At 34.7% G+C, this 23,825-nt stretch overlaps 1 long non-coding RNA gene across 2 annotated transcripts in view; it reads right to left on the bottom strand.

The window, feature by feature from the left end:
* LOC309626210 overlaps window positions 1–23,825 on the bottom strand; it is an 88,380-nt gene that overhangs the window by 61,805 nt on the left and 2,750 nt on the right. The window lies entirely within an intron of this gene.

Below are 23,825 nucleotides of genomic sequence, written 5' to 3'. Positions count from 1 at the left end.
GTCAAAGTGATCTTCTGATTTCTATTTATGAAGATTGACTATAACTGTTTATTAGAACTTTATTATTTACTTGATTTCGCTACTATTGACACAAAATTAACTATGGTTGTGAACATATTTTTGCATAGAATATTTAGTGTGGCTCTGTGTGTGTGTTTGCAGGCACTCATGACTAGTTTTAAAATAGTCCTTATGTTTAAGTAACGTGTCATTTCATTATTTATTCATAAGCTATCCTATATTATGAGAAGTGTTTGTTTTAAAACATTAGATCTTACTGTTAGTCATGCTATAGGCACTTAGCTTCAATTAAATGTTACATAAAAAGAAGTAAATTATTTATAGTTCTATAAGAGTAGAAGCAAGCACTTATGTCTGAGTTCTGTTGGTTATTCAATGAATCTATTATCAGTTTGTTTTGGTATAGAAACTGGCTGTTTTTTAAAATTCCTCTGCTATAAAACTTAGAACTTTTGGACAACCTCCAAGTGCTTAACTACTTCTCTTGTTCATCTCTCTATACTTTATTACTGAAATTTTTTTCTTTCTTTTTTTAAATTGAAATATGGTTGACGTACAATATTGTTAGTTTTAGATGTACTAGTGATTTGACATGATCGCCACTCTAAGTCTTGTAAGCATCTGTCCCCATACAAAGTTATTAACAATATTATTGACCATATTCCTTATGCTGTATATTACATCCCTTGGCTTATTTATTTTATAACTAGAGGTTTGTACCTCTTAATCTGCTTCACCTGTTTCACCCTCCACACCTCTCTGCCTCCCCTCTAGCAACCACCCATTCTTTGTATCTATTAATCTATTTTCTTTTTGTTTTGTTTTTTAGATTCCACATATAAGTGAGATTATATGGTATTTGTTTTTGTCAGACTTACTTCACTTAGCATAATACCCTCTACATACATCCACATTATTGAAGTATTTTTAAAGAAAAACCTGTACCAAATTGCAATTTTAGTTTGCAGTTGCCTTTTAGAACTAGGTCAGCAAAAAGTACACAGTTATTTTATTACTAATATTTTATTTCTACAAGTCTATATCTTATAAAAATATGAATTATATTATTACTCTTTTTCTTCAATTTATGAATAAAACTGCTTTGTAAACTACAGAAAAGACATTTCTCAGGCCCAATTTATGTATTTTTTTATCTCAAATTTAGTTTTGGTGATGATTTTTCCTTATAATTAAAGTAAAATGATTTTATAGCAAAAACATGAAATTCTGTGACCTAAAAATAGAATAATACATTCAAAGGAACTTAGAAGGAGCTTTGAAAGTGTTAATTACCTTAAATCAAATTATTTATCATTCACGTGTAATCTATTAGGCCTTACGTTAACTATATGCTCTTTTAGGTAAATCAGAAAGCAAATTCGTCGACATCATTTTCCATATAAAATATTGGTGATTCTGAAATGCTAATTTTAAAATTAGAATATTTTTCCTTATATTGTATCATTAAAAATAAGAGTATCTATTTCCATATGCTCTGAATAAAAATTCATTGGGATAACATATTTTGGTACCTCTTAAAAATTCATTTCATTTTGATCAAACAATAAAATGAAAATGGATGTTAAGTATTTTTCACAAATAGTATTCATTTATTTATTTATTTATTTATTTATTTATTTATGGCTGTGTTGGGTCTTCGTTTCTGTGCGAGGGCTTCCTCCAGTTGTGGCGAGTGGGGGCCACTCTTCATCGCGGTGCGCGAGCCTCTCACCGTCGCAGCCTCTCCCGTTGCGGAGCACAGGCTCCAGACGCGCAGGCTCAGCAGTTGTGGCTCACGGGCTTAGTTGCTCCGCAGCATGTGGGATCCTCCCAGACCAGGGCTCGAACCCGCGTCCCCTGCACTGGCAGGCAGATTCCCAACCACTGCACCACCAGGGAAGCCCCAGTTTTTAATTTTATAATGGTAATGAACTTCCAAATGCTTAAAAGTATTTCATACCAACAGAGCTCCATTTTTAAACATTACAAATAGGAAAAAAGGTTAGTTATGATATTAAATAAATCATTTACAGTTTATAGTTTTGTAAACCATTATGATTACATTTATTTTTAAACAACAATATCTGTATTTTAAACAGAAAAAAATTAAGATCATGTGGTTTAAAAGCTGTAGATTTTAATCATGGACCTGCATGTTTTACATATTGCTTACTGTAAAACATTAAAATGTTTTAAATAATTTTAGTAGTTTGGCTCTCTTTGACTGTTTGTTTCATCTTTAATTACAATATAACGCCTTCCCTTCCCTCCCTGCCCCCAAATGTTTTACACGTATGTTTCTCAAAGAACAACCAAAAAAGACTAATCTGTAAAAAATATATCAATAACATTTTTAAGTTTCCAATTATTTCTTATTTCATTCTATCAATTTGGCTGAAAACAGGTATTTACAAACACTGGTCGCCTACTTTCTTCTAGCCTTTCATTTTTTTATGCAGTTCTTTAAATGATTTCAATCAACCTTAATGGTGCATTTTTAGTTAAGAAAATAGAATGAGGAGAAGTCAATTTGAGTGCTCAGATGAACAAGTGTCTTCAGAAAGAATAGGCATAAATGGGTTTAGAAAACAGAGAGAACAGGAGTAAAATGCAGTGAGCAGAGCACTCAGAGAAGCCAGATACAATAGAAAGAGTAAAATACTGCAGAGCTTTTTAAGCTACATACAATTGGAACAATGGACTTGATCCAGCCATCTATGTTAAACTGTTAAAATATAGGTGAAAAGCGAGATGGAATTCTATAAAGAGTGTTGAGGAACAGTAGAATGAAGAGCTTTAAATCTAAAGAGAATGAATGCAGTCATTCAATAGGATGGAAATGAAGTCAAAATTGGCATATTTCCCTGGTTAATTTACCTGTGACCAACTCTGTTCAGTTTTAGGTATTAACCCATTATTAGCAACAAAATAGTCTTTAAATTGCCACCATTGGAGTTTTTAAGCAACAACATAGTGTACATCCGTGAATTTAATGAATACATGCAACTATCAGTCGGGGACAGGGGGCAAAATTTCCCCCTCTACCCCTCCTGAGTTCTTATAGCTGGAATAATAATAAAATTTACACACAACAGATAACAGTAGAAAAACCAGCTGAATTTTGTGCACACAGAAGATCATAAAATGATGCTCAGAGACTGACCAAAAGCAGGCAGCTTTTATATCTTTTTACATGAAGAAAAATAAATTTGTGAGGATTTGACAGGATAAATAAACTCAGGTTTGGGTTCTTAATTAGGAAGGAATTTACGCAAAGTTTAGGCTTGGGTAGTAAATTAGTAAAGAAGTAACAAGCTTTGTTAATACAAGCTTCCAGGCAGAATTCCCTATGTCCTTCTGCCTCCAGATACAGTGAGGGCACATTTCATATGAGGGATTTATTTCCTACCTTCAGAGAGACAGAGAGGAGGGGTCAATATGTCCCTCTTGCATCAGTCGTGTTTTAAGTAACTTTAATTCAAAATAATCAATATGCCATTGAAGCATATTTTGGGGTGGCCCTAACACCACATAAACATACACAGATACATACAAGTAAAAATACAACATATAGGTCTCATATAATTGTAACAATTTAATATTATGGTCTATAGCAATCAGTACACTATATCAAACTTCCTATCCTCCAAAATCAAAAACAAAAAAAGGCTAATTTAGAGTTAATGTCAAAGGTGCAAGTGTACTATTAAAAACTTGAAAAAGAAAGCTCATCTAAATAACACATGCAACTCACAGAATAGGATACTTTGGAATAATCAGATGGCTTAAGTTTTTTAATTAGCTGGAAGTCAATCAGAACATTTGTTTTCTACATTTTGGGAAAACTTTTATTAAATGTATTGACATACTTTCCTGTTTTAGTAAGCAGAATAAATGAAATAAAATTTTATTTTCAATGATTTATAGTGTCTCAGGTGATAGTTGTGCATGATTTACAATTTTAAAGAAATATAGCTAAGAAAACTGTGTAGAATGTGACCTGAATTGACGATATAACCTTGGAAGTTGCTTATGACCAAGATTTGTGATTTTTGCTTTTGTCTTCTGGCTTGCATTTTGTGTGTGTTCCTTCAATGACTAAGATGCTTAAATAATTTTTCAAGTTAGGTGAAAGTTCTAGTAGTTTTCATGTATAGTAAACTTAAGCATTACTATATTATTGTTTTGAATGAAGGTATTAATTATATTTATGGAAATAGATCTAAAACCTCTATAGATAGAAACTAAGTAAAACTAAAGCCCAAATATCTGTCAATGTTAACAAGTTGGGCCATTGTTAACTCTCAAAAAGAATATGAAAACGTCAGCCATATAATGTCATCCTTTAATAGTTCGTTATTGAAAGTTTTAAATACCTATTCTTTTTAAGACTTACTTTTAACTAATATTGACATTATCAAGAATTTAAACAACAGCTACAACAGACTTCAGAAAGAGTGAAGATTTCCTATTACCATGGAACTGTTTTAATATAGTGCTATTTCCAGACTTTTTTCCAATACATTGTAAGAAGATAAGAGTAGAAATGTATGTACTTACCACATGAGTATTTCAGTCACTTCAATATTTAGAAAAGAAATCATCATGAACAGCTATTAAAGATAATAAAAGCTAAACTTACTTTTAAAGAGTATTATTTCCATGGAGGAAACAAAAATGAAAGAAATTAGTTTTGGGTTAGGAAACACTTTTCTCTTGAAACTCAAAAACAACTTTAAAAAGTGAGGTATTTGTTTCTACTATTCAATCCTGCATATTTTTTGATCAATTATTTTCAATTATATTCAAAAACCAATAAAGAATACAATTGTGAGCCTAGATGGGGAAAATCAAATGAAAACAAAGCAGAATATTGGTAACCAGAGTAATGTTATTCATATTTGGTTATAAAGAAGCTTGAATTCCCTTACTGGGTCATAACTGTTTAAGTTATTTTGTCTTGAGATCAATTATTGACATTTACATACTGTTTTATTTCCACTGAATTTTGTAATTTTATTCATTATGTTTATGAGTCTTTTCATGATGTTTGTGGGGGAAACAAAATTGATTTTTAAAAAATAATAAAGTCAATCTACTCACTAGTTTAAATGAAGGTATAAGATTATGTAAAAACATTTAAAAGTTATGGGCTTATAAGTTTTTAAAAATTGATGCTATTCCTCTGATATAAATCCACTTATACATTTGGATATATGATTGAGCTTACTGTAGCTGAATGGCCTATGTATTAAAGAAGTAAGCACATGAATAATGTTATAGCAGAAAATAGAGGATACATAACTAACAAAAAGAATGATATAAAACAAAAAGTTGTCCTACTACATACTGGATCACTTCTATTTCATGACATCATACTTTTATTATCCTTTCACATTTATAAAAGATGTTAAAAAAATCAGCTACAGGGCTTCCCTGGTGGCGCAGTGGTTGCGAGTCTGCCTGCCAATGCAGGGGACGCGGGTTCGAGTCCTGGTCTGGGAAGATCCCACATGCCGTGAAGCCGCTGGGCCCGTGAGCCACAATTACTGAGCCTGCGCGTCTGGAGCCTGTGCTCCGCAACAAGAGAGGCCGTGATAGTGAGAGGCCTGCGCACCGCGATGAAGAGTGGTCCCCGCTTGCCACAACTAGAGAAAGCCTTCGCACAGAAACGAAGACCCAACGCAACCATAAATAAATAAATAAATACTTAAAAAAAAAATCAGCTACGTACAGTCTCTTATCAAATCCTCAAATAATCAGACTATACTACAAAGCTACAGTAATCAAAACAGCATGGTAGGAACTTCTCTGGTGGCGCAATGGTTAAGAATCCGCCTGCCAATGCAGGGGACACGGGTTCGAGCCCTGGTCCAGGAAGATTCTACATGCCGCGGGGAAACTAAGCCCGTGTGCCACAACTATTGAGCCTGCACTCTAGAGCCTGCAAGCCACAACGACTGAGCCTGTGTGCCACAACTACTGAAGCCCACGCACCTAGAGCCCATGCTCCGCAACAAAGAGAAGCCACAGCAATGAGAAGCCCGCGCACTGTAGTGAGGAGTAGCCCCCGCTTCCTGCAACTAGAGAAAGCCCATACACAGCAATGAAGACCCAACACAGCCAAAAATTAATTAATTAAAAAAAAAAAAAGAAAGAAAATGAGGGTCCAGAGATCACTAAAAAAAAAAACCAAAGCAAAACAGCACAGTAGTGGCATAAAAACAGACACACAGATCAATGGAACAGAATAGAGAGCCCAGAAATAAACCCACACACTTATGGTCAATTAATCTACAACAACTATACAGTGGAGGTAACAATACACAATGGAGAAAAGACTGTCTCTTCAATAAGTGGTGCTGGGAAAACTGGACAGCTACATGTAAAACAATGAGATTAGGACATTTCCTCATATCATATAAAAAATAACAAACAAATGCAAAATAGATTATAGACCTAAATGAAAGACATGAAACCATAAAACTCCTAGAAGAGAACATACATGGAACACTCTAACATAAATCATAGCAATATGTTTTTGAATCTGTTTCCTAAGGCAAAAGAAAAGTAAAAATAAATGGGACCTAATTAAACTTAAAAGCTTTTGCACAGCAAAGGAAACAATCAACAAAACAAAAAGACAACCTATGGAATGAGAGAAAGTATTTGCAAGTGATATGACCGATAAGGGGTGAATATCCAAAATATACAAACAGCTCATAAAACTCAATATAAAAAAATGAACAACATAATTAAAAAATGGGCCAAAGACCTGGATAGACATTTTTCCAAAGAAGACATACAGATGGCCAAAAGACACATGAAAAAATGCTCAACATTGCTAATCATCAGAGAAATGAAAATCAAAACCACAATAAGATATCACCTCACACATGTCAAAATGGCTATCAAAAAGTCTACAAATAAAAAATGTTGGTGAGGACATGGAGAAAATGGAATCCTAGTACACTGTTGGTGGGATTGCAAATTGGTGTAGCCACTATGGAAAACAGTATGGAGGTTCCTCAAAAAACTAAAAGTAGAATCACCATATGATCCAGCAATTCCACTGCTGGGTATATATCCTAAGAAAACGAAAATACTAATTTGAAAAGACATATGCACCCCAAAGTTCATAGCAGCATTATTTATAATAGGTAATATGTGGAAGCAACCTAAATGCCCATCAAAAAATGAATGGATAAAGAAGATATGCCATATATATACATATATATATACCATACATAAATATATATGTATAGGCTGGCTGAAGATCGAGGGAGTTCTTATTCCTTGTTTCTTACATAGCTACGGGCCAAGAAGTTTTATTCTGCACAATGAGAAAGGTGAGATTAGAACCAAGAGTCAACACAGAAGTTCCTGGATCCCATCAAGAATCATACTGACCCCCCAAACAGAGATAACTGAATCATCTGTTTTTCTCAGCTGAAGTAGAAAACGCCACAATTTAACATTTGCACACATTTTTTCCTATATCTTTCACAAAGTGAAAGATATCTTTATCTTTCAGTCATTTCTTCAACCTACTGATGAGAAGAATTTCCAATCAGGTTCAGATCTTTGTTTCTCATCAGAGTAATTTTCTCCTGCATTCAATAGACTGTGTGGTTTAATAAGAAATATATTTGGTCTTTCTCTCTGGTTCCTGGCATAAAGCTCCTAAAACCCTTGGAATTTCCTGAGTGGTAGGAGTGTCCTTTGTCATTCATAGGAGCCCCTTTAGAGCACACCTGAGTGTATACTAATGAGATTACTTAAGAGTAGGGTCCTAGATAGTTTATGCTAATGGGATAACTTAGGGTGGTAACCTAGAAGCTGGTCACCAGAAAGACCATCTTTAATGTAATTAGAGTTGGAATTTTCAACCCCACCCCCAACCTCTGGGAAGAGGAAGGTGGGTGGGGGCTGGAGATTAAAGATCTACAAGAACTCTTGAACAATGAGAGTTTGATGAGCTTACAGGTTAGTAAACACATCCATGTGGTGGGAGGGTGATGCCACCCAGTTCCATGGGGACAGAAGTTCCTGTGCTTGGGACCCTTCTGGACCCCACTCCATGTACCTCTTCATCTGTATCCTTTATAATATCTTTCATAATAAACTGGTAAACATAAATGTTTCTCTGAGTTCTGTTAGCCACTCTAGCAAATTAATTAAACCTGATGAGAGGGTTGTGGGAACCTCCAATTTATAGCCAGTTGGTCAGAAGCACAGGTAACAACCTGAACTTGCAACTGGTGTCTAAAGTGGGGCCAGTCTTGTGAGACTGAGTCCTTACCCTGTGGGATCTGATACTATCTCCAGATAGATAGTGTCAGAATTGAGTTAAATTTGTATTGATAGTACACCTAGTCAGTGTCTCCTGAGAGAATTGCTTGGTGGTGTGGAAAAAAAAAAAAACCACATTGAAATGAGTAAAGAATACTGATGACTATGCAAACACCACAGTAATAATTATTGCAGGTAAAAATCATCTATGGATTCCTAAATTAGTAGATGGCAGTATAAAGAAGATATTTGAGCAGTGTCTAAGAATTTCTCCACATGATACTTTTTAATTACAAATAGAAAAATAGTACCTTTATAGTGGAAAAACCTGGTAAACACCACTTTAAGTGATCAAAGCTAACATCACCAATAATTATAATAATAATTCATAATAATATCATCACCATAACCATCACCAATGTCAATATCCTGATATGATACACTAAGGGTACAACAGCATTTCTGTGATATTCTTGCCAAAAATACACAACCTGATCATGAGAAAATATCAGAAAAACCCAAACTAACTGACATTCTACATATAAGTGGTCAATAACTCTTCAAAAAGGTCAAGGGTATTGAATGATGAAAACTGGAGAACAGTCACAGATTGGAGGAAACTAAGGAGACATGACTAAGTGTAATATGTGGGTTCTGGATTGGGTCTTGGACGAGAAAAAGGACGTTAGTGGGGAAAGCTGGTGAAAGCTGATAAAGTCTGCAGATTAGTTAAGATTATTTATTATCGTTGATTGCTTGGTTTCAATCATCGTTCTGTTATGTAAAATGTTATGTAAAATGCTAACATTAGGGGAAGCTGGGTGAAGGGACGTGCACTATTTTTTCAGCTTTACTATATGTTCAAAACTATTTCTTTAAAAAAAGAATTAGGAATTTGAAATGTAAATTTTGGACAATGTTCCTGACTCAAATTGTCATTTTACTGATGCGTATGTGTAGGAGCAAAACTATCAGTAAGCCCTATTACCACTGTATTTCACACATTCTTCAGGAAACTGGGGATTCAGGAAGGTCTTAGGGATCTTCTGTATTTTATTTTCATATCAGAATCAACAAGTAATATAGTTTATTTTAAAATATGCCTTCCTTTTATGAGAACTTAACTCATAATGAAGCCATCATAGTTTGAAAAAAATAGTTTGAACTAATAGGAATTTTTGGTACAGAAATTTAACCACTCTATTCAGGCAATTGGAATACGTATAATTATATAATAAAAACTTTATAATGTCCAAAAAAATTTTTTTTATTACAAAAGAAGCACTATTTTGGCTTTTTGTTCCAAGTTTTTACTAATTAATTGAACTAAAAATGTACAAAGTTGTCCCAGAACAAAACGCAAACTATGTCCTAGCTAGAAAGATGAGAAGTTACTTAGTGACATAGCTAAAAGAAGTGGAAATTGTGGAGGAGACAACTAGTCACCTCCAAGCATCTGTTCGTCATTCTCCTTTAGTAAAAGAACTCTGATTATTAGCTAGGCACAGTGCTTCCCTTGAAGCTAAGTGTGGCCATTTATTTTGGTCAATGACATACATGGGCTAGTGCTGTATGGAAACTTCCTGGAAGTCTCCTTAAAAAGGAAAAGGAAAACAGTGTCCCTTTCCTTCGTCCTGTGGTGTAGAATATGACGGAGGAGCTCTAGTTGGATCAGGAGGGAAAAGACCCTAAGGATGATGGCATAATAAAATGGATGGACCCACCAGCCCACAGAACTGCCATACTGACCCTGGAACACCTAAATCCAGACTTACTCTATATGGCAGAGAAATAAATTGTATGTTGTTAAACCACTGTTGCTATGATTTCTCTGTTACATGAAGCTCAACCCATTCCTAACCGATACAGGAACATTATCAGAAAAGAGATGTGAAGGACTTTTATATTAAAATTTTAGCAGACAAATACAACTCAGTGATAAGTGAGAAAGACAACAAATAAGAAATGTAGATCTTAAGAAAGAGTGTAAAATGGAAGATGTAAAATGAAGGCAGCAACTGGTTCTGAATGAGTTATATTAGAAGGTCACTGCAAAGTCCTTTAATATCAGTATAAGGGGGGGGCACAGAAGAATAAACTCTAGAATTTGGAGCTATTAAATACATAAAAATGAAAAAAGAAATCATACTTAAATTCTCTTAAGGTTTTAATGATTAGAACCTTAGAGAAAATAATTATACTTCAAAATTATTTAGCTAAAATTTGGCAGATTGTACTAGTCATTGGCTTTAGTTGCAAGGAAAAGAAAATTACTCTGGTTAATTTAAATAGAAAAGGAATTCATAGGCTATTGAATAGCTTATACAATCACCAGGAAGGCTGGAAAACCAGGCTCATAGAATGAGTAATTACCAAGGGAAGATGGGTGAGCAGAACACAGCATAACACTGATTATGACATAGATCAACTCAATTAGGGTGCCAATACCTTACTGCTACATGGGTGCTGCTGGGCCCTGAATGGTCCTGCTGCCATCAGAATGAATTCTAACTATTCCTGCTTCTTTACTTCTCATGTTTTACACTGAAAGCTCCAGGAAGATGGCCAAACGTAGGTTGCTTCCCAAAACTTTGAGAGTTTTTAAAAAACATCTGTATTTTTGAACTTCCATGGTGGGAGATATGGCCTGCCTTTCCACTAAGGCTCCCACCGTGGCTCCCACAGTGGCAAAGGAATGGGATTCAAACATTGAGCACCCAAAAAGAGACAAATATGCAATACATTCAATAATTTGAAATATTTTAATGGAGTTGAACAGGAACATTGATGTTTATCTAAAAAATGTTTTAAGTTGCTTCACATCTATAAAGTGGGTACAGTAAACTACGAGAGTTGCTCTTTTTGTCACCCCAGATAATTCCCACCCACCCCTCTCTTCAGATTCCTTTGGGAAACTCCTCCTTGAATATATGAGTTACTGTTGGGGCTGCTGATCATACGGGTAGGCACACAGGACCTGAAATTGAGATACGGACATTGGGAGAGAGTTCTTTATTTCCTCTACTGCAATTCTTAACCAGGAGGATGTGAGTCTGAAGCCTCTGGAGGTATTTGCCTGCCACTACGAGAGAATCTATTTGAAAGATAAAATAATGCAAATCAAGAGATGCAGAGAGTCCTGACAGTGGTATTTGAATCTCTGGATGCAGTCTTTCCTTAAGATCTACACTTGGACTTCTCAATTACATAAGTCAATAAATCCTTCTGGGGGGTTCAATTTCTGTCATTTGCAACCAAAAGTGTTCTGACTTAGTATAATACATAAGATCTAGGAGATAATATTGTCTCTATTTTGAGTGCTACAATTAAAGAGTAATTTGAAAAAATACAGTTCCCTCACTTCCTACACTGGGGGTAGGAAGGATATTTGGCCATCAGTTCATAAAATATGAAGCAGTAAAAAAAAAAGTTCATAAAATAGTTTTAAAAGTAATGAAAATGTATCTTTTCTTAGCATCAGAGGGACTATGGCTTGGGAAAACAAAAGTTGTGAAGTTAACAATTGCTTGAAAAAGTCAAAAGCAGAAATAAAAGGCACAGATTTAAGCTATACCATAGGAAATTCATGTTTGATGTAAGAATTTCCTAGTAGAAAATAAATAATTGAATGTTTCATAAGATTAATTTTTTAAAAAGATAAGAATCTGGCCTGCTTGATGTGGTATAAAGCTTAAATAACATTGTAATAAAAGTGAAGGGAGAGGAACCAAGATGGCGGTGTAGAAGGACGTGCTCTCACTCCCTCTTGCGAGAACACCAGAATCACAACTAGCTGCTGGACAATCATCGACAGGAAGACACTGGAACTCACCAAAGAAGATACCCCACATCCAAAGACAAAGGAGAAGCCACAGTGAGATGGTAGGAGGGGCGCAATCACAGTAAAATCAAATCCCATAACTAATGGGTGGGTGACTCACAGACTGGAGAACACTTATACCACAGAAGTCCACCCACTGGAGTGAAGGTTCTGAGCCCCACGTCAGGCTTCCCCACCTGGGGGTCTGGCAATGGGAGGAGGAATTCCCAGAGAATCAGACTTTGAAGTCTAGTGGGATTTCATTGCAGGACTTCGACAGGACTGGGGGAAACAGAGACTCCACTCTTGGAGGGCACACACAAACTAGAGTGCACATCAGGACCCAGGGGAAGGAGCAGTGACCCCAGGGGAGACTGAACCAGACCTACGTGCTAGTATTGGAAGGTCTCCTGCAGAGGCGGGGGGTGGCTGTGGCTCACCGAGGGGACAATGACACTGGCAGCAGAAGTTCTGGGAAGTACCCCTTGGCGTGAGCCCTCCCAGAGTCCGCCATTAGCCCCACAAAAGAGCCCAGTTAGGCTCCAGTGTTGGCTTGCCTCAGGCGAAACAACCAACAGGGAGGGAACCCAGCCCCACCCATCAGCAGTCAAGCAGATTAAAGTTTTACTAAGCTCTGCCCACCAGAGCAACAGTCAGCTCTACCAACCACCAGTCCCTCCCATCAGGAAACTTGCACAAGCCTCTCAGATAGCCTCATCCACCAGAGAGCAGACAGCAGAAGCAAGAAGAACTACAATCCTGCAGTCTGTGGAACAAAAACCACATTCACAGAAAGATAGACAAGATGAAAAGGCAGAGGGCTATGTACCAGATGAAGGAACAAGATAAAACCCCAGAAAAACAACTAAATGAACTAGAGATAGGCAACCTTCCAGAAAAAGAAATCAGAATAATGATAGTGAAGATGATCCAGGACCTCAGGAAAAGAATGGAGGCAAAGATCGAGAAGATGCAAGAAATGTTTAACAAACACCTAGAAGAATTAAACAACAAACAAACAGAGATGAACAATACAATAACTGAAATGAAAAATACACTAGAAGGAATCAATAGCAGAATAACTGAGGTAGAAGAACCGATACGTGACCTGGAAGACACAATGGTGGAATTCACTGCTGCAGAAGAGAATAAAGAAAAAAGAATGAAAAGAAATGAAGACAGCCTAAGAGACCTCTGAGACAACATTAAACGTAACAACATTCACATTATAGGGGTCCCAGAAGGAGAAGAGAGAGAGAAAGGACCCGAGAAAATATTTGAAGAGATTACAGTCGAAAACTTCCCTAACATGGGAAAGGAAATAGCCACCCAAGTCCAGGAAGTGCAGAGAGTCCCATACAGGATAAACCCAAGGAATAACACACCAAGACACACAGTAATCAAATGGGCAAAAATTAAAGACAAAGAAAAATTATTGAAAGCAGCAAGGGAAAAATGACAAATAACATACAAGGGAACTCCAATGTTAACAGCTGATTTCTCAGCAGAAACTCTACAAGCCAGAAGGGAGTGGCATGATACATTTAAAGTGATGAGAGGGAAGAACCTACAACCAAGATTACCCTACCCGGCAAGGATCTTATTCAGATTTGGCGGAGAAATCAAAAGCTTTACAGACAAGCAAAAGCTAAGAGAATTCAGCACCACCAAACCAACTCTACAACAAATGCTAAAGGAACTTCTCTAAGTGGGAAACACAGGAGAAGAAAAGGACCTACAAAAACAAACCCAAAACAATTAAGAAAATGGTCATACGAACATACATATTGATAATTACCTTAAACGTGAATGGATTAAATGCTCCAACCAAAAGACACAGGCTTGGTGAATGGACACAAAAACAAGACCCATATATATGCTGTGTACAAGAGACCCACTTCAGACCTAGGGACACATACAGACTGAAAGTGAGGGGATGGAAAAAGATATTCCATTAAAATGGAAATCAAAAGAAAGCTGGAGTAGCAATACTCATATCAGATAAAATAGACTGTAAAATAAAGAATGTTACAAGAGACAAGGAAGGACACTACATAATGATCAAGGGATCAATCCAAGAAGAAGATATAACAATTATAAATATATATGCACCCAACATAGGAGCACCACAATACATAAGGCAACTGCTAACAGCTATAAAAGAGGAAATCGACAGTAACACAATAATAGTGGGGACTTTAACACCTCACTTACACCAATGGACAGATCATCCAAAATGAAAATAAATAAGGAAACAGAAGCTTTAAATGATACAATAGACCAGATAGATTTAACTGATATTTACAGGACATTCCAACCAAAACCAGCAGATTACACTTTCTTCTCAAGTGCGCATGGAACATTCTCCAGGATAGATCACATCTTGGGTCACAAATCAACCCTCACTAAATTTAAGAAAATTGAAATCATATCAAGCATGTTTTCTGACCACAACACTATGAGATTAGAAATGAATTACAGGGAAGAAAACGTAAAAAACACATGAAGGCTAAACAATACATTACTAAATAACCAAGAGATCACGGAAGAAATCAAAGAGGAAATCAAAAAATACCTAGAGACAAATGACAATGAAAACACGACGATCCAAAACCTATGGGATGCAGCAAAAGAAGTTCTAAGAGGGAATTTTATAGCTATACAAGCCTACCTCAAGAAACAAGAAAAATATCAAATAGACAATCTAACCTTACACCTAAAGGAACTAGAGAAAGAAGAACAAACAAAACCCAAAGTTAGCAGAAGGAAAGAAATCATAAAGATGAGAGCAGAAATAAATGAAATAGAAACAAAGAGAACAACAGCAAAGATCAATAAAAGAAAAAGCTGGTTCTTTGAGAAGATAAACAAAATTGATAAACCATTAGCCAGACTCATCAAGAAAAAGAGGGAGAGGACTTAAATCAACAAAATTAGAAATGGAAAGGGAGAAGTTACAACAGACACTGCAGAAATACAAAGCATCCTAAGAGACTACTACAAGCAACTCTATGCCAATAAAATGGACAACCTGGAAGAAATGGACAAATTCTTAAAGGTATAACCTTCCAAGACTGAACCAGAAAGAAAAAGAAAATATGAACAGACCAATCACAAGTAATAAAATTGAAACTATGATTAAAAATCTTCCAACAAACAAAAGTCCAGGACCAGATGGCTTCACAGGTGAATTCTATCAAACCTTTAGAGAAGAGCTAACACCCATCCTTCTCAAACTCTTCCAAAAAATTGCAGAGGAAGGAACACTCCCAAACTCATCCTATGAGGCCACCATCACCCTGATACCAAAACCAGGCAAAGATACTACAAAAAAAGAAAATTATAGACCAATATCACTGATGAATATAGATGCAAATATACTCAACAAAATACTAGCAAACAGAATCCAACATCACATTAAAAGGATCATGCACCATGATCAAGTGGGGTTTATCCCAGGATGCAAGGATTCTTCAATATACGCAAATCAATCAATGTGATACACCACATTAACAAATTGAAGGAGAAAAACCATATGATTATTTCAGTAGATGCAGAAAAAGCTTTTGACAAAATTCAACACCCATTTATGATAAAAACCCTCCAGAAAGTAGGCATAGAGGGAACTTACCTCAACATAATAAAGGCCATATATGACAAACCCACAGCCAACATTGTTCTCAGTGGTGAAAATGGAAACCATTTCCACTAAGATCAGAAACAAGACAAGGTTGTCCACTCTCACCACTATTATTAAACATAGTTTTGGAAGTTTTAGACACAGCAATCAGAGAAGAAAAAGCAATAATAGGAATTCAAATCAGAAAAGAAGGAGTAAAACTGTCACTGCCTGCAGATGACATGATACTATACATAGAGAATCCTAAAGATGCCACCAGGAAACTACTAGACCTAATCAATGAATTTGGTAAAGTTGCAGGATACAAAATTAATGCACAAAAATCTCTTGCATTCCTATACACTAATGATGAAAAATCTGAAAGAGAAATTAAGGAAACTCTCCCATTTACCACTGCAACAAAAAGAATAAAATACCTAGGAATAAGCCTACCTAGGGAGACAAAAGACCTGTATGCAGAAAACTATAAGACACTGATGAAAGAAATTAAAGATGATACCAACAGATAGAGAGAGATACCATGTTCTTGGATTGGAAGAATCAATATTGTGAAAATGACTATACTACCCAAAGCAATCTACGGATTCAATGCAATCCCTATCAAATTACCAATGGCATTTTTTACAGAACTAGAACAAAAAATTTTAAAATTTGTATGGAGACACAAAAGACCCCGAATAACCAAAGCAGTCTTGAGGGAAAAAAACTGAGCTGGAGGAATCAGACTCCCTGACTTCAGACTATACTACAAAGCTACAGTAATCAAGACAATACGGTACTCGCACAAAAACAGAAACATAGATCAATGGATCAAGATAGAAAGCCCAGAGATAAACCCACGCACCTATGTTCAACTAATCTATGACAAAGGAGGCAAGGATATACAATGGAGAAAAGACAGTCTCTTCAATAAGTGATGCTGGGAAAACTAGACAGCTACATGTAAAAGAATGAAATTAGAATACTCCCTAACACCATACACAAAAATAAACTCAAAATGGATTACAGACCTAAATGTAAGACCAGACACTATAAAACTCTTAGAGGAAAACATAGGAAGAACACTCTTTGACATAAATCACAGCAAGATCTTTTTTGATCCACCTCCTAGAGTAATGGAAATAAAAACAAAAATAAACAAATGGGACCTAATGAAACTTCAAAGCTTTTGCACAGCAAAGGAAACCGTAAACAACATGAAAAGACAACCCTCAGAATGGGAGAAAATATTTGCAAATGAATCAATGGACAAAGGATTAATCTCCAAAGTATATATAAACAGCTCATGCAGCTCAATATTAATAAAACAAACAACCCAATCCAAAAATGGGCAGAAGACCTAAATACACATTTCTCCAAAGAAGACATACAGATGGCCAAGAAGCACATGAAAAGCTGCTCAACATCACTAATTATTAGAGAAATGCAAATCAAAACTACAATGAGGTATCACCTCACACCAGTTAGAATGGGCATCATCAGAAAATGTACAAACAACAAATGCTGGAAAGGGTGTGGAGGAAAGGGAACCCTCTTGTACTGTTGGTGGGAATGTAAATTGATATAGCCACTATGGAGAACAGTATGAAGGTTCCTTAAAAAACTAAAAATAGACTTACCATATGATCCAGCAATCCCACTACTGGGCATATACCCAGAGAAAACCATAATTCAAAAAGACACATGCACCCCAATTTCATTGCAGCACTATTTACAATAGGCAGGTCATGGAAGCAACCTAAATGCCCATCGACAGATGAATGGATAAAGAAGATGTAGTACATATATACAATGGAATATTACTCAGCCATAAATAGGAACGAAATTGGGTCATTTGTTGAGACGTGGATGGAACTAGAGACTGTCATACAGAGTGAAGTAAGTCAGAAAGAGAAAAACAAATATCGTATATTAACGCATATATGTGGAACCTAGAAAAATGGTACAGATGAACCGGTTTGCAGGGCAGAAATTGAGACACAGATGTAGAGAAAAAACGTATGGACACCAAGGGGGGAAAGTGGCGGGGGTGGTGGTGGTGTGATGAATTGGGCGATGGGCGATTGGGATTGACATGTATACACTGATGTGTGTAAAACTGATGACTAATAAGGACCTGCTGTATAAAAAAATAAAATTATATTAAAAAATTTTTTAAAAAAAGAGGGAGGACATATGGGGATATATGTGTATGTACAGCTGATTCACTGTTATAAAGCAGAAACTAACACACCATTGTAAAGCAATTATACTCCAATAAAGATGTTTAAAAAAATAAAATAAAAAATAAATAAATAAAAATAAAAATGAAAAAAAAAAACATGCAGGGACCCACTCTAGTCATTTCTGTCATTACGTATCAATATAATCTTAACTTCTCTGGACCCCTGGTTTCTCACCTCTTAACCCAAGCATCTCTTTCACCTCTAAAATTGTGACTGAGCATTAAAAGCTCATTTTGGTCTCACAATTACATTTTTTTAAACTACCAACATACATGCGCTAGTAGGACAGATTTCAAAATATTAATTTGAGCATAACAGAGAACAGAATTTGGGGATGTTCATTTTTAAAATTCTTTTTCCAACTGCTTTATGCATTTCATTTTTTCATTGTCTTGTACTCTTAAATCTATTAACTAGCCCTTTTTACAACTTCTGATACGTATCTAGAAATCGATCCATAACTTTGGGACCATTGTAGTAAAATATAGGACATAAAATTTACCATTTTAACCTTTTTTATTTTTTAATTGTGGTAAAAAATACATAAAATTTACCATCTGAACCATCTTTAATTGTACAGTCCAGTGGCATTAAGTACACTTACACTGTTGCACAGCCATCTATCTCTAGACCTCTTTTCACCTTGCAAAACTGATATTCCATTGTAATAATATTCCATTGTAAGTATATACCATATTTTGCTTATCCATTCACCTGTCGACAGACAAGGTTTGTTTCCCCCTTTTGGCTATTGTGAATAATGCTGCTATGAACACTGGTGTAAAAATATCTGTTCAAGTCCCTGTTTTCAATTCTTTTTGTATATACCCAGAACTAGAATTTCTGAATCAAATTCCAATTTTAATTTTTTTGAGGAACCACCACATCATTTTCCACAGCAGCTGCACCATTTCATATTCCCATCAGCAGTGCACGAGGGTTCCATCTTGGGAATACTTTTAAACATAAAAAAATTAATTATTTTTAAATAACATACAGTGCTTCCAAAACAAACATTGAAATGATTGTCTAAACCACCATGCTAATACAACTATCATTTTCTAAAATCCAAATGCTTTCTCACTTGTATATTTTTACAGAATTATACTTTATATAATTTTTGGTTTTTTCCACATTATAAATCTAAGCATTTTCCATGATATTAGAAACCCAACATAATTATCATTTTAATATTTGAATTATATTCAACTAAAGGGAAATATTTTCTTAATCATACCTTTGAACATTCAAATTGCTTCCACTTTTATACCATTAAAAATATGCAATAAACACATACACGTATAAATCCTTTTTCTTCTGTTGAATACTTTCCATAGGAAGGTATTAATCAGCTAAAAGATGTGCACTTTTTTACAGAGTTTTTGGTAAATATCACTAATTTTTTTTTAACAAAGGAATCATATAGATTTGTATTACCCCAGCACTCTCACCAGAAGGAGCTGTGATGGGAGGTACCGTTATCCTTCTTCGTATCACTAATTCTCTAACAGATTGCTTATCACCTAGCAAACACACGTTTACGAATAGAATTCATGAATGAATAAATGAGAATGCCATTTAACTGAATCCTAACTATCACTGAATCTTATTTCGTTTGCTAATTTAAGAGAACCAGTGCATTTTGGACTGGTTTAAACTATTTATTTTAACACAGTTAAAAATTTGGCCTTCAAATCAGGAGGTCCATAAAAAAATGACAGTATGTAGGTCTACTTGGTATTTAAACATTTTCCTATACATTTCCAAGTGTAATATAATTCCACTCAATTATAACCTTTCTTTCTAAACATAAAATATTACTGTGGGACCACTTTCCCAACTTGCATAGTTTATGGTATTAGGTAGATACAGCCCCTATTTAGCATTTATGTATAAGCAAATGAAATAGTATCAGCCATACTCTACTTATCATAACCGAAGTGTAACTGGCTCTATGTTTTCTTTGTTCTTTTTTCTTATGAATTTTCTACTGATTAAACTGTTGAGTCCTTTGACTTTAAATGTTTCTTTTCATCTTTGCATCTGCCAAACTGACTAGCACAAAAAAAGGATCTGTACATAGTAGGTAACAATAAATATTCTGGTATACTTATTATGCTATATATTTATTTTCTATTTGATCTAATTGAGAATAATTTTAAAGAATCATGATACAAATAAAGTATATATGCATTAAAAATACACATTACAAAGATCCCCTCTTTATGTTAAAGTAGTAGAATAAAATTATCAGATAAAAACGAAGCTTTAAACTATCCTGATGTTTAATGTAGTATTCAAGTCATCTTCATAGATTGTAAATTATAATGGGAATGTTACTAGAACTGTCAAATTCTTCCCAAAGCAATCTTCAAGCTAATCAACATAGACCATCACTCTTTTCATTTCTATAGCAAAAGGAAAATTTTAAGCAGTGTCTTTTGACTGTCTTGAAAATTGCTTAGTTGGAGGCTTTATTTTAAAATGCAACAAGACTGAAATATTAAATGTAATTTGCAATGCAGCCTAGAGAAAGAATGAAGCATTTAGTACATTTTTCCTAACTGTTTCTGGTTGCTGCCTGGGTAGCTCCAGCACCTCTCTATCTTCAAAATCACCTTTGAGTGTTTCAACATCTTTTGACCACTACTTTTAATCAAAGAGGCTAAACATAAAATAATTTGACTATTATGTGGCAAAAATCTTAACAACACTGGCTTTGACACTTTTATTTAATTGACCTTAAACAGAGATTCCTCAGAAAGTAAACTGTTGGCACTTAATGAATTCTGATTAAGGTGACACATTACCCGATGTTAACATTGACAGAAATCACTGTCCCAGGAAAAAGTGGTCAATACTGAAGTTAGCAGAGTTTAGCTTTCCAATGATAATCATGTTTGTTTAGGTCTGCCTGACAATAAATAAAGCTCAATCTTTTGTTAAAGGATTGTTATTTATAAAACTCATACACCTTAAAAAATTTGCACACACAAAAATGTTATAGCCTGTCTTTATTTCCACCCATACCATGAGACATTTAACACAAAAATAATACAAAAGCAGAAATACAGAATTAAATGGAAATTTAAGAGATGTAGCCCAATCTCTTAAAAGGAGGAAAGTGAAGTCCAGAGAGTTTGACTTGTTCAATGTCAAATTATTGAGTTTCTTGCAGAGAGTGAATTATAATTCAGATCTCATTATTTCTGATTAAATATGCTTTCTATAGTTCTATGAAAATCATTGGCCTTGCCCTTCACACTAAGAGCACTGTTTTCTTAATTTTCCACTATTTTAATCTGGAATAAAGTTCCCACATCCATTTATCCAACATGGAAGAAGAAAGCAGTTATTGAGTTCATGCTTTGATAAGGAGAGAGGAAAATACCGGTCTAGTAAATGGAGGTTATGAAAAGAAAAGAGGGCAAAGTATTTCAGAATGTTGTCAGGTAGAGCTGCTTTTATTTCTGAATAGAAGGAGTCATTCTCTTTGGGAGGAGGCAGTAATGGATGGGATGTTGGGGCTATAATCAAAAGGAGGGGAAAATCAGCTCAGCGCCCTCATTGTTCTTAAAGACTGTTCATTGTCTAATAAGGCAAACACTATTCACTATGTGCATCAGGAGAATCAGGAGAAAAAGGAATAAATTTTATTTCTGGAAGAATCCACATCATATTCAAGTTCGTATTTTTATGATGTATTATAATTTTAAAGAAAATGTATAGTGGGGAAATGAGACATAAATGAACAAAGGAAGTCTTTTTATAGAGTAAATGTAAGTTTTAGGTTTTCATAGCCCAATGTTCTAGCCCAGTGTACATTTGGGCATGTCAATGATACAGGAACAAGTTGCCCAGGGATACTGGATTGTAGAATTCAGAGTGTACGACTCTACTCTAACTGGGCCATTTTGGGGTGGGGGGGAAGTTTCATTTGATTTTTTCCGTAGAGAGCATGAGTATTTGTTTGGTATTACATGTGTTAGGAAGGGCATATATGCCCTTATGCCCTTAAAATAAAGCCTGTCTCTAAAATTTTATTCATTATTGTTGCCAGGAGAAAAAGTTATAAGGGAAAAAATTCACAGGGAAAAAAGAATCCACAGACAAGTTTTACATAAAAACCACAAACAAAAATGATTCATTGTTTCTTAACATATGGTTATTTCTACAAGTAAATGCATCTCTTTCTTGCACGCTGCTCTTTACTGGTACATACACTTTCCACTAATTACAAAATCTTTTAGGAGGAAAATTTCTATGTAAAAACATGAATCTGATATTTGGCTTGAAATTCATAGACAGAATTTTTTTAATGCAGTAGGATTAATGAGTGTTCTGATATTCATTTCTATACACTGGTTTTCGTTTAAACCAAGAGCCTAAAAAGCACCTCTGGCAAATTTTTTTAAATTACTGGCATAAATTTTATTAAAAATTGTTGTGCTTTAAAATTATATTGCTAAAGACAAACCACGTATGAAAATTTTTTCCATTAATACGTAGTCATTGCTGGTTCAATAAAACAGGATTACCATGTATTTTATTTTACATGTTATATATAACAGATACTTTTGATATGTATATTTTACATATATATCTGTATGAATACACTAATCTATGTATATTTTACATATATACTAAAATTAGGATTTTATACCCAACATTAGAAAGAAACCCTAATAATAATTTTGAGAATGTATACATAAATTCAGTAAATGTTCTCATTTAGCATAAAATGAACTAAATTTAAGGATTCCTATTGATGTAACTCTGAAGTGGTCAAGATTTTAAGCAGTCTCTGATGATCAGAGCTCAAAATTTACCAGTATACCAAATGACTTACTGTAACTTTTAACTGTAATATAACACTAAAAGTAGCATTTTTCTCCCTATGAAAGCATCAATACTGTAATCATTTATTCATAGAAACTAGCAACTATATTTTTCAAATTATTTTCTGGATTAAAAGTATTATTATAAAAACAAAATTCCACTGTGCCAGTTTTCTGGTTATACAGCAGCTTGGTGGAGTTTGGGGAAGGGTAGTGGGGGTGTTTTTGATTGTCAATTTATTTTTGTTTGTTGGCTATTTTACGATTTAAAGATTATAAAAGCAATACATATTGATTGCTAAAAATATATTACCAGCATAAGAGTAAAGGTAAAAAGTAAAAGTCCCCTTCCTATAAAACCCGTTAACCTGTTCAGAGGTTGAATTCTATCAGTTTCCTATGTGTCCATTAAAGATAAGTTTATACAAACCATGCTCATGCATACATCTAGTTTTTACATAAGATCATACTATACAAACTGTAGTGTAATTTTAAAATTTCATACTTAATATAAGTTGGACATGCTTGCATAGCAGTACATGTAGGTGTACATCCTTTTTAAATTAATTTATTTAAAACTGTTCCCTATTTAAGAATGTTTTGCATTTTGCTATTGCAAATGTTTTAAGTACATCTTTGTACAAATATTGCTACCTACTTAGGTGAGATATCTGTAAAGGAAGATATCTGTAAGGTATGTTTCTAGAGATAAAATTTCTCTGTCAAAGAGAACTGCATTTAAAATTTTGCTAGAAAGAGCCAAGCTAAGTTTCAAAACATACCTCTAAACTGCCATCCCACCAAAGCTGGTTATTGTTGATACTGTTGTTGTTATTTATATTTTTTGTATAATTTTATTTGCCAAATGTGGTTTCATTTCCCCTAAATTATTTACCTGTGAGTAATCTCCAATTTTCATGTTTTTAAATATATTAACCTGAAGAGGGCATCACAATGCAGGCTCTAGGAAGTAATTCTAACCAGTGTGG

Source organism: Balaenoptera borealis, assembly GCF_965194805.1.
Source record: "Balaenoptera borealis genome assembly, chromosome: 3".
Lineage (NCBI taxonomy): Eukaryota > Metazoa > Chordata > Mammalia > Artiodactyla > Balaenopteridae > Balaenoptera > Balaenoptera borealis.
Note: the sequence above shows the minus strand (reverse complement) of the source record. Positions and strands in the feature narration are given on the sequence as shown.